The 10,364-nt window shown below is 35.0% G+C and overlaps 1 protein-coding gene across 2 annotated transcripts in view; it reads right to left on the reverse strand.

The window, feature by feature from the left end:
* Positions 1 to 10,364, reverse strand: part of VEGFD (vascular endothelial growth factor D) — a 64,954-nt gene that overhangs the window by 5,184 nt on the left and 49,406 nt on the right. The gene's annotated exons all lie outside the window — the stretch shown is intronic.

Raw genomic sequence — 10,364 nt, forward strand, 5'->3', positions numbered from 1 at the left:
TTCCAACATCTAGTATGGTCTCTGGAATTTCATGGGTGCTTTATAAATGTTTATAATTACATATATTTAAAAAATATTTTATATTGGGTCTCCTTATTCACCTAAGATGGAAGTATAGAGGCCATTTACAGGCCCAATCCCACTGCTGATCAGTATAGAAACTTTGACCTTCTCCATTTTCAGCCAGGACTGGTTTGCCCCTCCTTGGGCAGACTGGTGGCTCCCCACTCCCAGAGGCTTACCATGGTGCCAGACTTAAAGTAGATACCCAGTGGGCTTTAGCCTTACTCTAGCTCAGAACTCCTGAGCTCAAACTGTGTACCAGCTCAGTAGAAGGGATTATAGGCATGCACCACCATGTTCTATAAAGAACAATTCTGTATTTAGAAATGATTCACATAGAAATGGAGAATAGCCTACAGGAATCTTTTTTTTAAATCATAAGACCAAAAATTGCTACAAGAAATCCATATTAGGTAGAAGACTATTGTGATCTTTGATATTGTAAAAACAGTGTTTAAAAAATAGTTTTCTCCATAATGAATATGAAGAGAAGTAAACAAAAACAATGTATTCCTTTATATTTACCCTTTTTTAAACAAATGATGACACAAATACAATTAGATACTTTTAAGGAAAATATTGAACATTTTATATTTTCTAAACTTTTTAAAAATTAAAAATATGCAGAAATAAGTAGAATGAAGGTTTTGCTTTTGATTCTGGACTAAAAATGCTCTACTTGGATCCCTTGTTGTCTTCCACTTCAGTTGGTCTTCCTTTTGGTCTGCAATCTGTGATCACAGGCACATTTTGATTTAGGTTGTGTATAAAAATGCTGGATCACATAATCAAGGTCTTACATATTGTAAGATTCTTTTTAAACAGTGGAACATATCTGGCAAATTTTATGTATTTGCATTACCATTGCTTTGGGACAGCTGATAAAAAAGAGAAATGTTGGTCAAGTACACAGATAAAGAGACACAAGAAATAAGATGTCACAAATAGGTGTCACAAAAGGGGATGTGTGGGCCATGAACCACACTCTGGGAGATTAATTTTCTTAAATCTTTTGGTTTGCATTCAGAATCCATCATCATTACAGTTCTCGATAGAGTTCATATACAAGAAGTAAGGAAATGTGACAATGACAAAAAAAAACAACATTAAGGCTAAATTTGCTTCTCTGTGAAGTGTCCCTTTACCAAATGGAAGAAGTGACTTTTATTTTTTTACATCCATATTTAAGTATTTGGTAAAAAAAAAAAAATTAAGTAAACCTCCTTTCACATACAACCCATTCTGTTCCTTTCCTATGTAGCTGGGGGTAAAAATACATAAAAGGAAGTTCCTTCCCTAAAGGTGTTTGTATTTATTAAAAAAATTAATACTTTAATTAAAACAATGTGAATACTTTAATTATCTTATACATTCATTTAATCGTTTAACCTTTTAATCTATATTTGTTCATCTACCTCAAACTTGCCTATATTACATTACAAATTACTACAAATATTACAAATCAGTGATTTCCAAAATAATTGTTGAAACTTTCCTATTCATATTTCTTAAAAGAGTCTAAATTCTTTAATATTAATTCGTTAAAGAACTCAACATATTATAAATGTTATTCACTGTTATTTACAAAATAAATCATTGCTATGCTGAGGTTTTCAAAGGAGGAGATAGGCTCCTGATTAAGATGTTGATGCAAAAGGTCCTAAAGGATCCCAGCAATAAAATACAAGGGGCAGAAGTGATGTCGTTCAGGTTGGCTTTATTCCAGATAAGTTGAGTCAGGTCAGTATTGGCAAAACTATAAACATAATAGACTATATTAATAATAAAAACAAAAATCACATAATTATGTCAAAGAGGGGAGAAAAAGTTTTTTTAAACACAATACAATACCTATTTATGTTTTAAAATTCTCTAAAGTAGAGGAATAAATGTACATTTTCTTAATATTTTTTAAAGTGTCTATATGAAGCCAAGAGCAAGCATTATAGGGAGATGCCAGAATTCTTTCCAGTAAGATTAGAGGTAAAGTAATGCTATCCATTGTCAAAACTACCATATTTATTATGCTTCTAGAAATACTAGGTATAGCCACAAGGCAAGAAAAACCAGCTGAGGGAATAAACATAAGCAAAGAAGAAATAAAATTATTATTTTTTACAGGTAACATTAAAGTTTCTTTAGAAAATCCTAAAAATTCTACTAAAATTAATAGAAACAATTAATAATTTCAATAAGGTAGTAGTTTATAAAATAAACCCACAAAATCATTAGCCTTTCTGTATATTACCATCAAAAATCTAACAGAGACAGAAAAAGAAATTCCATTCAAAACTACAATAGAATATTTGAAATATCCAGGGGTCTACTTTCCAACACACACAGGAATTGTAGATGTAACTACAAAATATTCTTTACAGAAATAAAGGAAGAGTTAAGTAATTTGAGAGAAGTTAATTGCTCATTTTGCATGTGCTAATATGCTAATAATGACAATATCACCTTAATTTAGGGAGTTATGCCAACACAATTAAACTATAAAAGTATTTCTTTATAAAACTAGACAAAATAATAATAATAAAATTTATTTTGCAGAACAAAAAGTCAGGAATCTCAAAGGGAAATTATGAAAAAATAGGAAGGAAGGGGACCTATGAGTAGCAGATTTCAAAACACATACTACAAAACAGTAATCATCAAAACAGCTTGGAAGTGGTTAAAAAATAGAAAGATTGATCAATAGAATAAATTAATCACAAAAGATCCAAAGCCAATTGCTCCTCAGTTTCCTCATCTATAAAATCATCAGGTTGGATTCAATGTCCTCTGAGGACATTCCAGCTCTAACTCTATGATTATATAATCCTATGACTAAGGTAGCATGGTGCTCAACAAAGCCAACGATGGGGAGTACTGGAAAAGGGACTCACTATTCAACAAAAACTGATGGGAAAATTAGAAAACAGACAGGTAGAAATTAAGCTTAGACTAACATATCCCAGTATATTCCATAAAAAGATCCAAATGGATGCTTAGCCTAGATATAAAAGGCCATATCATAAACAAATTAGAGGAGAATGGGAGAAGATACCTATGGCAACTACAGATAGAAACATTTTTGACCATACTAAGAATAGAGATGATTACAGGAAATAAAATTGACAGTTTTGGTTACATAAAATTATAAGTTTTTGCAAAAACAAAATCAATGCAGTTATAATTAGAAGGGAAAACTTAACTGATGAAAAATTCTTTACTCATATTTCTCTGATAATTATCTGATGATCAAGATTATATGGAATTGATCCTAGGCATAACTAGCCAAAATATATGAACGGGCAGTTCTCAGAGGAAGAATTTCAAGCTATTAACAATCATAAAAGAATGTTCCAAATCACTCAAATTAAAGCAAACTGTTGTTTCACTTCACATTCATCAGACTGCTTTTTTAAATTTAGTATTTTATTTTTCTCAATTACATGTAAAAACAATTTTAACATCATTTTTTCAAATTTTGAGTTCCAAATTCTTTCTCTTCCTTCCTCCTCCCCACCCTGCATTGAGAAGGCAAGCAATTTGACGTAAGTTATACATATGTAGTCATGCAAAACACATTTCCATGTAAGTCATGCTGTGAAAGAAAACACACGTTAAAAAAAAAACAAGAAAATAAAGAAAGTAAAGAAAAAGTATCTTCAATCTGCATTCAGGCTCCACCAGATATTTCTCTGGAGATGGACAGCACATTGTCTTGGATAATTGTACTGCTGAGAATAGCTAAGTTATTCACAGTAAATCATCATACAATATTGCTGTTACTGTGTACAATATTCTTCCACTCATCAGATTATAGAAGATGGACATGGAAAAAGCCTATTGTTGGATGAAGTGTGGGAGAACAAGCACATAAACACATTTTTGGTAGAGCTGTGGATTGTTCTAACTGTTCTGAAAAGCAATGTGAAATGATGTCTAAAAAGTTGCTAAACCACCCTATTAATAATACTACTAGTAAGCATATAGCCAAAAGAAATCAAAGGCAAAGGGAGAGGATGTATATGTACAAAAATATTTATAGTACCACTTTTTATTTTAGCAAAAACCTAGAAACAAAGTAACCATCTATTAGAAATGGTTGAACAAATTATGATATGTGAATGTATTGGGCTATTATTATTACATTATAAGAAATAACAAAAGGGATGGAATTAGAGAAACCTTTGAAGACTAGTATTAATTGATGCAGATTGAAGTAAGCACTATTGAAGGAATGATTACAACCATGTAAAGGAAAAGAAGGACGTAAGATTTAAAAGACTTAAAGACTTAGATCAATGCAATGACCAATCATAACTCCAGAAGACTGATGAAGAAGTTTGCCTCCTACCTCTTAAGGGAGAGCTGATAGATTGTGGATGAAGAATGAGACATATATTTTCAGACATGATCCATACAACATAATTTGTTTTGCTTTACTATACTTGCTGCAAAGGAAGGCTTTTATTTGAGGAAGGGAAGAGAGAGGAGAAGAAGTAAGTGACACAAAAAAAAAATAAAAGAAGAAAGGAAAGAAAAGTATCAATGAGTATTTTTAAAATACCCAGAAGAGAACCAAAGAAAGTTCAGAAGAGGACACAGGCAAGCAGGACAATATTGCTACTACCATGTTAAATATATATATATATAATACATATATATTAAACTAGCTCTAAGTATATTCACAATTTCATGTCCAAAATTCCCTTTTTCTCTACTTATGAATCATATGCATATTTTTATGACAGTTCATAATTTTATGACAGTTCATAATACTTTTTTTCCCCAAGAAAGCCAGACAATAATATATCACATCTCCCCCAGAAATTGTTAATCTGTGTCTAAAGTTCAGGTATTTTGTCTAACAACCTGTATAGTCTTTGGTACACACACACACACACACACACACACACACACACACGGCTATATATATTTTTTCATATTATTGTTCAGTCATTTATTTTTCAGTCATGTCCAAATCTTCGTGATGCTATTTGGGATTTTCTTGGCAAAGATACTGGAGTGGTTTACCATTTCCTTCTCCGGCTCATTTTACAGATGACAATGATGGTAAATTATCTCTATATGGCCAGACTCCTAGAAAGACTACTCATTCCTTGCTTCTTTTTCCTTACCTACCCCTCTCTTCTTAATCTCTTGCAAGAGCATCTGACCTCACCGCTTGAATGAAACTGATTTCCAAGACTACAAATTGTCCTTTTAAGTTGCTAAAGCCAATGGCTTTTTCCCCCTGTCTTCTATTTGCTTGACCTCTTAGTAGTTTTGTACTTTGATGACCACCTCCTTCTAGACACTGTCTTCTCCCTTGGCTTTTATGAAGTAGCTCATTTATCCTCCTTTTATGTATCTGTTCCATGCACCATGCAAGTAGATTTTAGACCCTGAATATAAGACTTTACATATATCCCCATTGAGTTTTATCTTAATTGATTCATCCCAATTATCTTTCCTGTCATGGTCTTTTGGAATGCTAATTCTATTGTTTCTTCTTAGTCTTCTTTCACTTTAGATGCCCACTAAAGCACCAGGTCTGTACTCATTTTCCTGAGTTCAAATCTGGTCTCAGACACTTAATAGCTGTGTGATCCTGGGCAAATCATTTAACCCTGTTTGCTTCAGTTTCCTCATCTGTAAAATGAGCTGGGAAAGGAAATGACAAACCACTCTAGTATCTTTGCCAAGAAAACCCCAAATGGGGTTGCAGAAAGTTGGGCACAATTGAAATGATTGAACAACAACACGTGTTGGCATATCCCAAAAGTCTGTCCTGTGCCCTCTTTTCTGTATACTCTTTGCATTGGCAAACTCATTAGCTTCCTCTCATCCATTATCCATTATTCTCAGCTCCATTATAATCTCTATGCAGATGACTTCCAATTCTGATCTCTTTCCTGAATTCAAGTCCTAGCTGTCTGCTGGACAGCTTCACATAGATGTCCATGGTGACGTCAAGCTCTGCATGTCTAAAATGGACCTCATACCCCCCTCCCTAATATATTCTTCCTCCAAATTTCCCTCATTCTATTAAGAATAGGAAGTCACTCTTCCTCCCTGTGCTACCTATGTGAACTTGGGCAGGACATTTCAGCTCTTGAGGTTTCCTCATCTGTAAAATGAGAAAGCTGGCTTAATGATCTCTAAAATCCCTTCCAGTTTTCATTCTATAAACATATGTTGCATCCAGTCACCCAAATTCTCATTTTCATCTTTTTTTCCACTCCCTTTTTTCTCCTCCACATATTCTATAGTCTAATCATTTTGACCTTCCTACCATCTATTACATCTGTCCCATTCTTTCCACTCACAAAAAATGCCTAAATTTGCCTCTTTGAGACTTCTACCCATTTCTCTGTTTTTTTCTCTCAGAGGCCTTGAAGTCCTTAAAGACAGATTCATGTTCTCCTAGGGGCTTCTCCAGAGTAAACATGCCCAATTCCTTCAACCAGTCCTCATGAGACATTGATTCAAGGCCTTTCAGTGCAACGGTTGCTCTTTCCTGGACACTTTCTAACTATCACTGTCCTTTGAGGTCTGCTGAGGGACAGTACAATGGACTATCACTTCTCTATTCCTAAGTAGATAGAGCACTGGCTTGGAATCAGGAAGTTTCATCTTTGTGAGTTCAAATCCAGCCCCAGATACTTGCTAGCTGGTGACCCTGGGCAAGTCACTTAACCCTATTTGCCTCAGTTTCCTTATCTGGAAAATGAGTTGGAGAAGGAAAAGGCAAACCATGCCAGTATTTTTGCCAAGAAAACTTCAAAAATGGAGTCATGAAGAGTCAGATATGACTGAAACGACTGAACAACCACACATCTCTTAAGGTAGTCCAACACTGTACTAGTTGTTTTGGTTTAGGTTTTTTTGGGGGGTGGGGGGGACTACCACATAGCACCCATCTTCCAGGACTGTTGTGAGGAGCAAATGAAATAATATTTGTAAAATGTTTAGCATAGTACCTGGCACATAGTAGATGCTTAATAAATGCTTGCTTCCCTCCTTCCAGAATATTGGGTACTATAGTCCACTAAAACCATCTGACCTTTTACAGAGTAGCTGCTGTCTAATCATACCTGTCCCCTCTTGTACTTGTGAAGCTGATTTTCTTGATGCTTTCACATCCCCCTTCTCACATCCCTCCTGTCCTTGAGTAAATTGGGAAGCATTCCAATTTAATGCTTTTGTTCCTCTCACCCGATTGCTGTTCTCCAAGAAGCAAAGGAAAGAGAGGAAGTAGAGGGAGCAGATGATAACTTTGATAACTTGCTCTCCACCCATAGGTATCCTGGAACCCACCTTCCAAAAGAAGGGAGCATCTCTAACATGTATTAAGGATAGGACTTTTCCCGTATGAAAAGGAAAATCTAGTAAGTCAATTTCCCATTTGCCATATTACCACCCCTATTTAGATGTAGATTTGAAGAATCAGCATCTTTTCCTTCCTGTTTCCAACCAACTGTAAAAAATATCCTTTGGAAAATCACTTTTGGATACATGTCTTATGGGTGAGTATCCTCATTTTTTCCCCTTTATCTACAGTAGTCTTTAGGTTACCACATAACCACTAATTGGGAGAGGCATTTGCTGCCAAGTAAAGGAACCAAAGTAGGCAGGAGAATCTAATCAAGTCTTCTCCCTTTAAAATTCCTCTCAGGACTCAGAGAGCTCTCATTTTCTTGAGTGGTCCAAATTTACCTAGTATTTAAAACCTTCCACAAATGGCTCCCCCCTACCTTTCCAGTCTTATTTCATGTTACTGTTTTTCATGCACTGTGTGTGCTAGTCAAATCAACCTATTGGCTATTCCTTGTACACAACAGTCCATCCCTCTGCTTCTTTGCACAGGTGATCCCCCATAAGCAGAACGTCTATCCAGTTTAACTCTTCTTATACCCACCCAAGGTTTTAGTGTCCTCTCCTTGAAATTACTTTACATAATTGTATTTACTTATATATGGAGACTATAAACTTTCTGGATGGAGGGTTTTTTAAATCCTTAATCCTTTGTTCAGGTGTATTACATACAGTATTTAATATTTGTTGAGCTGAATTGTTGAATTAGCTGATATTCTGAAAGATACAGACTTTACTGAAATGCTAGTTGACTCCACTGAAGTGTTAGCAATATATTCTCATATTTGTAAAATGTTACATTCCTTCATATATGCAAAAATTAAAAATGGCACAAGTATATTTTAGTGACTTTTAAAGAAAGTGTTGCATTTCTTTACATTTAGCAAAATTTTAAAATTAAGTAGCAAACATGATTTAAATTGACTTTTTTGACTCCTCTTTATTGTGAACTAAGAACGTGGTGTTTAGTTCCAGGGCTGCTGCCTTCAGCTCAAATTGCTCTTCCCTTTGAGTGTCTGTTATCTGTGATCTTAGGCATGTTTTAATTTGAATCTAATAAAAACACTGGCTTGTAGCAGGCGATACATTGCTTTATAGTTCTGTCATTTATACAGAATGTTTTTATTTGTACGTTATCTCACTGAATCCTTATTATCTTCTTTTACTATCTGGAACTAGAACCCAATACTTTCTTCACTCTAGTTTAATTAAAATGGAAGTCATTGATGTTCAGCTGTGTTTAATAGGAATGGCTGTATATCACCTATATCTTTTGAGGAAGGAGACTATTTCCAGTTGTCCTAATCTGTATCTGGTCACTGCACCCAGGTGGTTCTAAAGGAGAAAGTGAGGCTGGTGACTTTGCACAGCCCTCCTTCAATTCACTTGCAAGTCATGGCATCATCTTCCTGATGCTTGGACCTCTTTGAGAATGAAGGACAAACCACACACTATACAAGAAAGAGTAGGACTCGAGATTTGGTTCTCATCCTTTACTTTCTACTAGATACATTGTTTGTCCTTCATTCTTGAAGAGGACCAGGACCAATGACATCAGGAGGGTGATGTCTTAACTTGAAAATGAATTGAATTTAAGTGACGCAGAGCTGGGCCAAGTCATCAACCTCGCTCTCTCCTCCAGAATCAAAATCATTGAAGCCAGGGAGGTAAAGTTGCATAGTATGGCCCAGTGGCTTGGAATCAGTTAACTACTGGGTTCAAATGCTAGCTCCAAGGTTTGCTAATTCTGTGGTCATTAGCAAATTATTTAATGTCTCTGAGTCTCAGTTTCCCAATCTTTAAAATGGAGATACTAATACTTATATTGCCTACCTGACTGTGTTATTTTGGCAAAATACCTTGTAAACTTTGTAATACTAAATAAATGTGAGTTCTTCTTTACTTTTCTTTTTAGCTTCCTTTCTGTAAAATAAATTAGCTCATTAAAATAATCTCTAAGGCCCAGGTCATTCTCTGACTTGTCATTTGATTTAGAAGCATGAGCCCTATGTGGATCATTTGAAATCAGTTTGGAGAGTACTGTAAGCATAAAATCGAAATTGGGGATGGAGAAAAAGTGCAACATTTTTATTCAACAGCAAATCTCCCACTCTTAAAATGTTGGTAAGGATTAAAACCAAGCTAATCTAACATATAACAGCATTAGGAACATATATGGGTAAGTAGGAAGAAATTTGCACATTCAAAAATTCTCCTAGGAACATGGCAGCCAACCAGTCACTCTCGTATCTCTGCTTAGCAACAGAATAGAGCAGAACAGAACAAAACGAAACAAAACACTGGCCAAACGAGCTATTCTTAAAATGCATTTTGTGATCAGAATCTGAATAGTGGAGCAGGAGAAGACGCTATCTGAAATCTCCTTTTAATTCAAGAAATTACATGTGGACTCTTCATGCACCAAAATTTTTGAGCAGAAGCTTGTGTGGTAACGTATAATCGGAAAATTATGTAGATGCCCATCAGTTAAGAATTAGCTAAATAAATTGTGGTACATGAATATAATGGACTATTATTGGGCTATAAGAAATGGTGAACATGTATGAAAAGTATGAAAGTTAAAAAGTTATGAGAAGACTTACATGAACTGATGAAAACTGAAGTAAGCAGAGCCAAGAAAATATTATGTGTAAAGGCTACATTGATGTAAATGGAAATAACAACCACCCCAAAACAATTAAAAAGGAATGCTCCAGACTTATAAAGAACAAAGAAGAGCTATGAAAAGACACCTCCCCTCACTACTCAGGCGCAGGTGGGGAGGGGAGAGATCTACAGATGTGCAATCTACAGATTGCAGCAAATGCCAGATTTTAAAAATGTATTCTTCAGTTTTACTGGTTTTTTCCCCCTTTTTCCCTTTTTTTTGTTTGTTTGTTTTTAGGCAATTGGGGTTAAGTGACTTGCCCAGG

This window comes from Vombatus ursinus, unplaced genomic scaffold, assembly GCF_900497805.2.
Source record: "Vombatus ursinus unplaced genomic scaffold, bare-nosed wombat genome assembly UNPS02014814.1, whole genome shotgun sequence".
In the NCBI taxonomy this organism is placed as follows: domain Eukaryota; kingdom Metazoa; phylum Chordata; class Mammalia; order Diprotodontia; family Vombatidae; genus Vombatus; species Vombatus ursinus.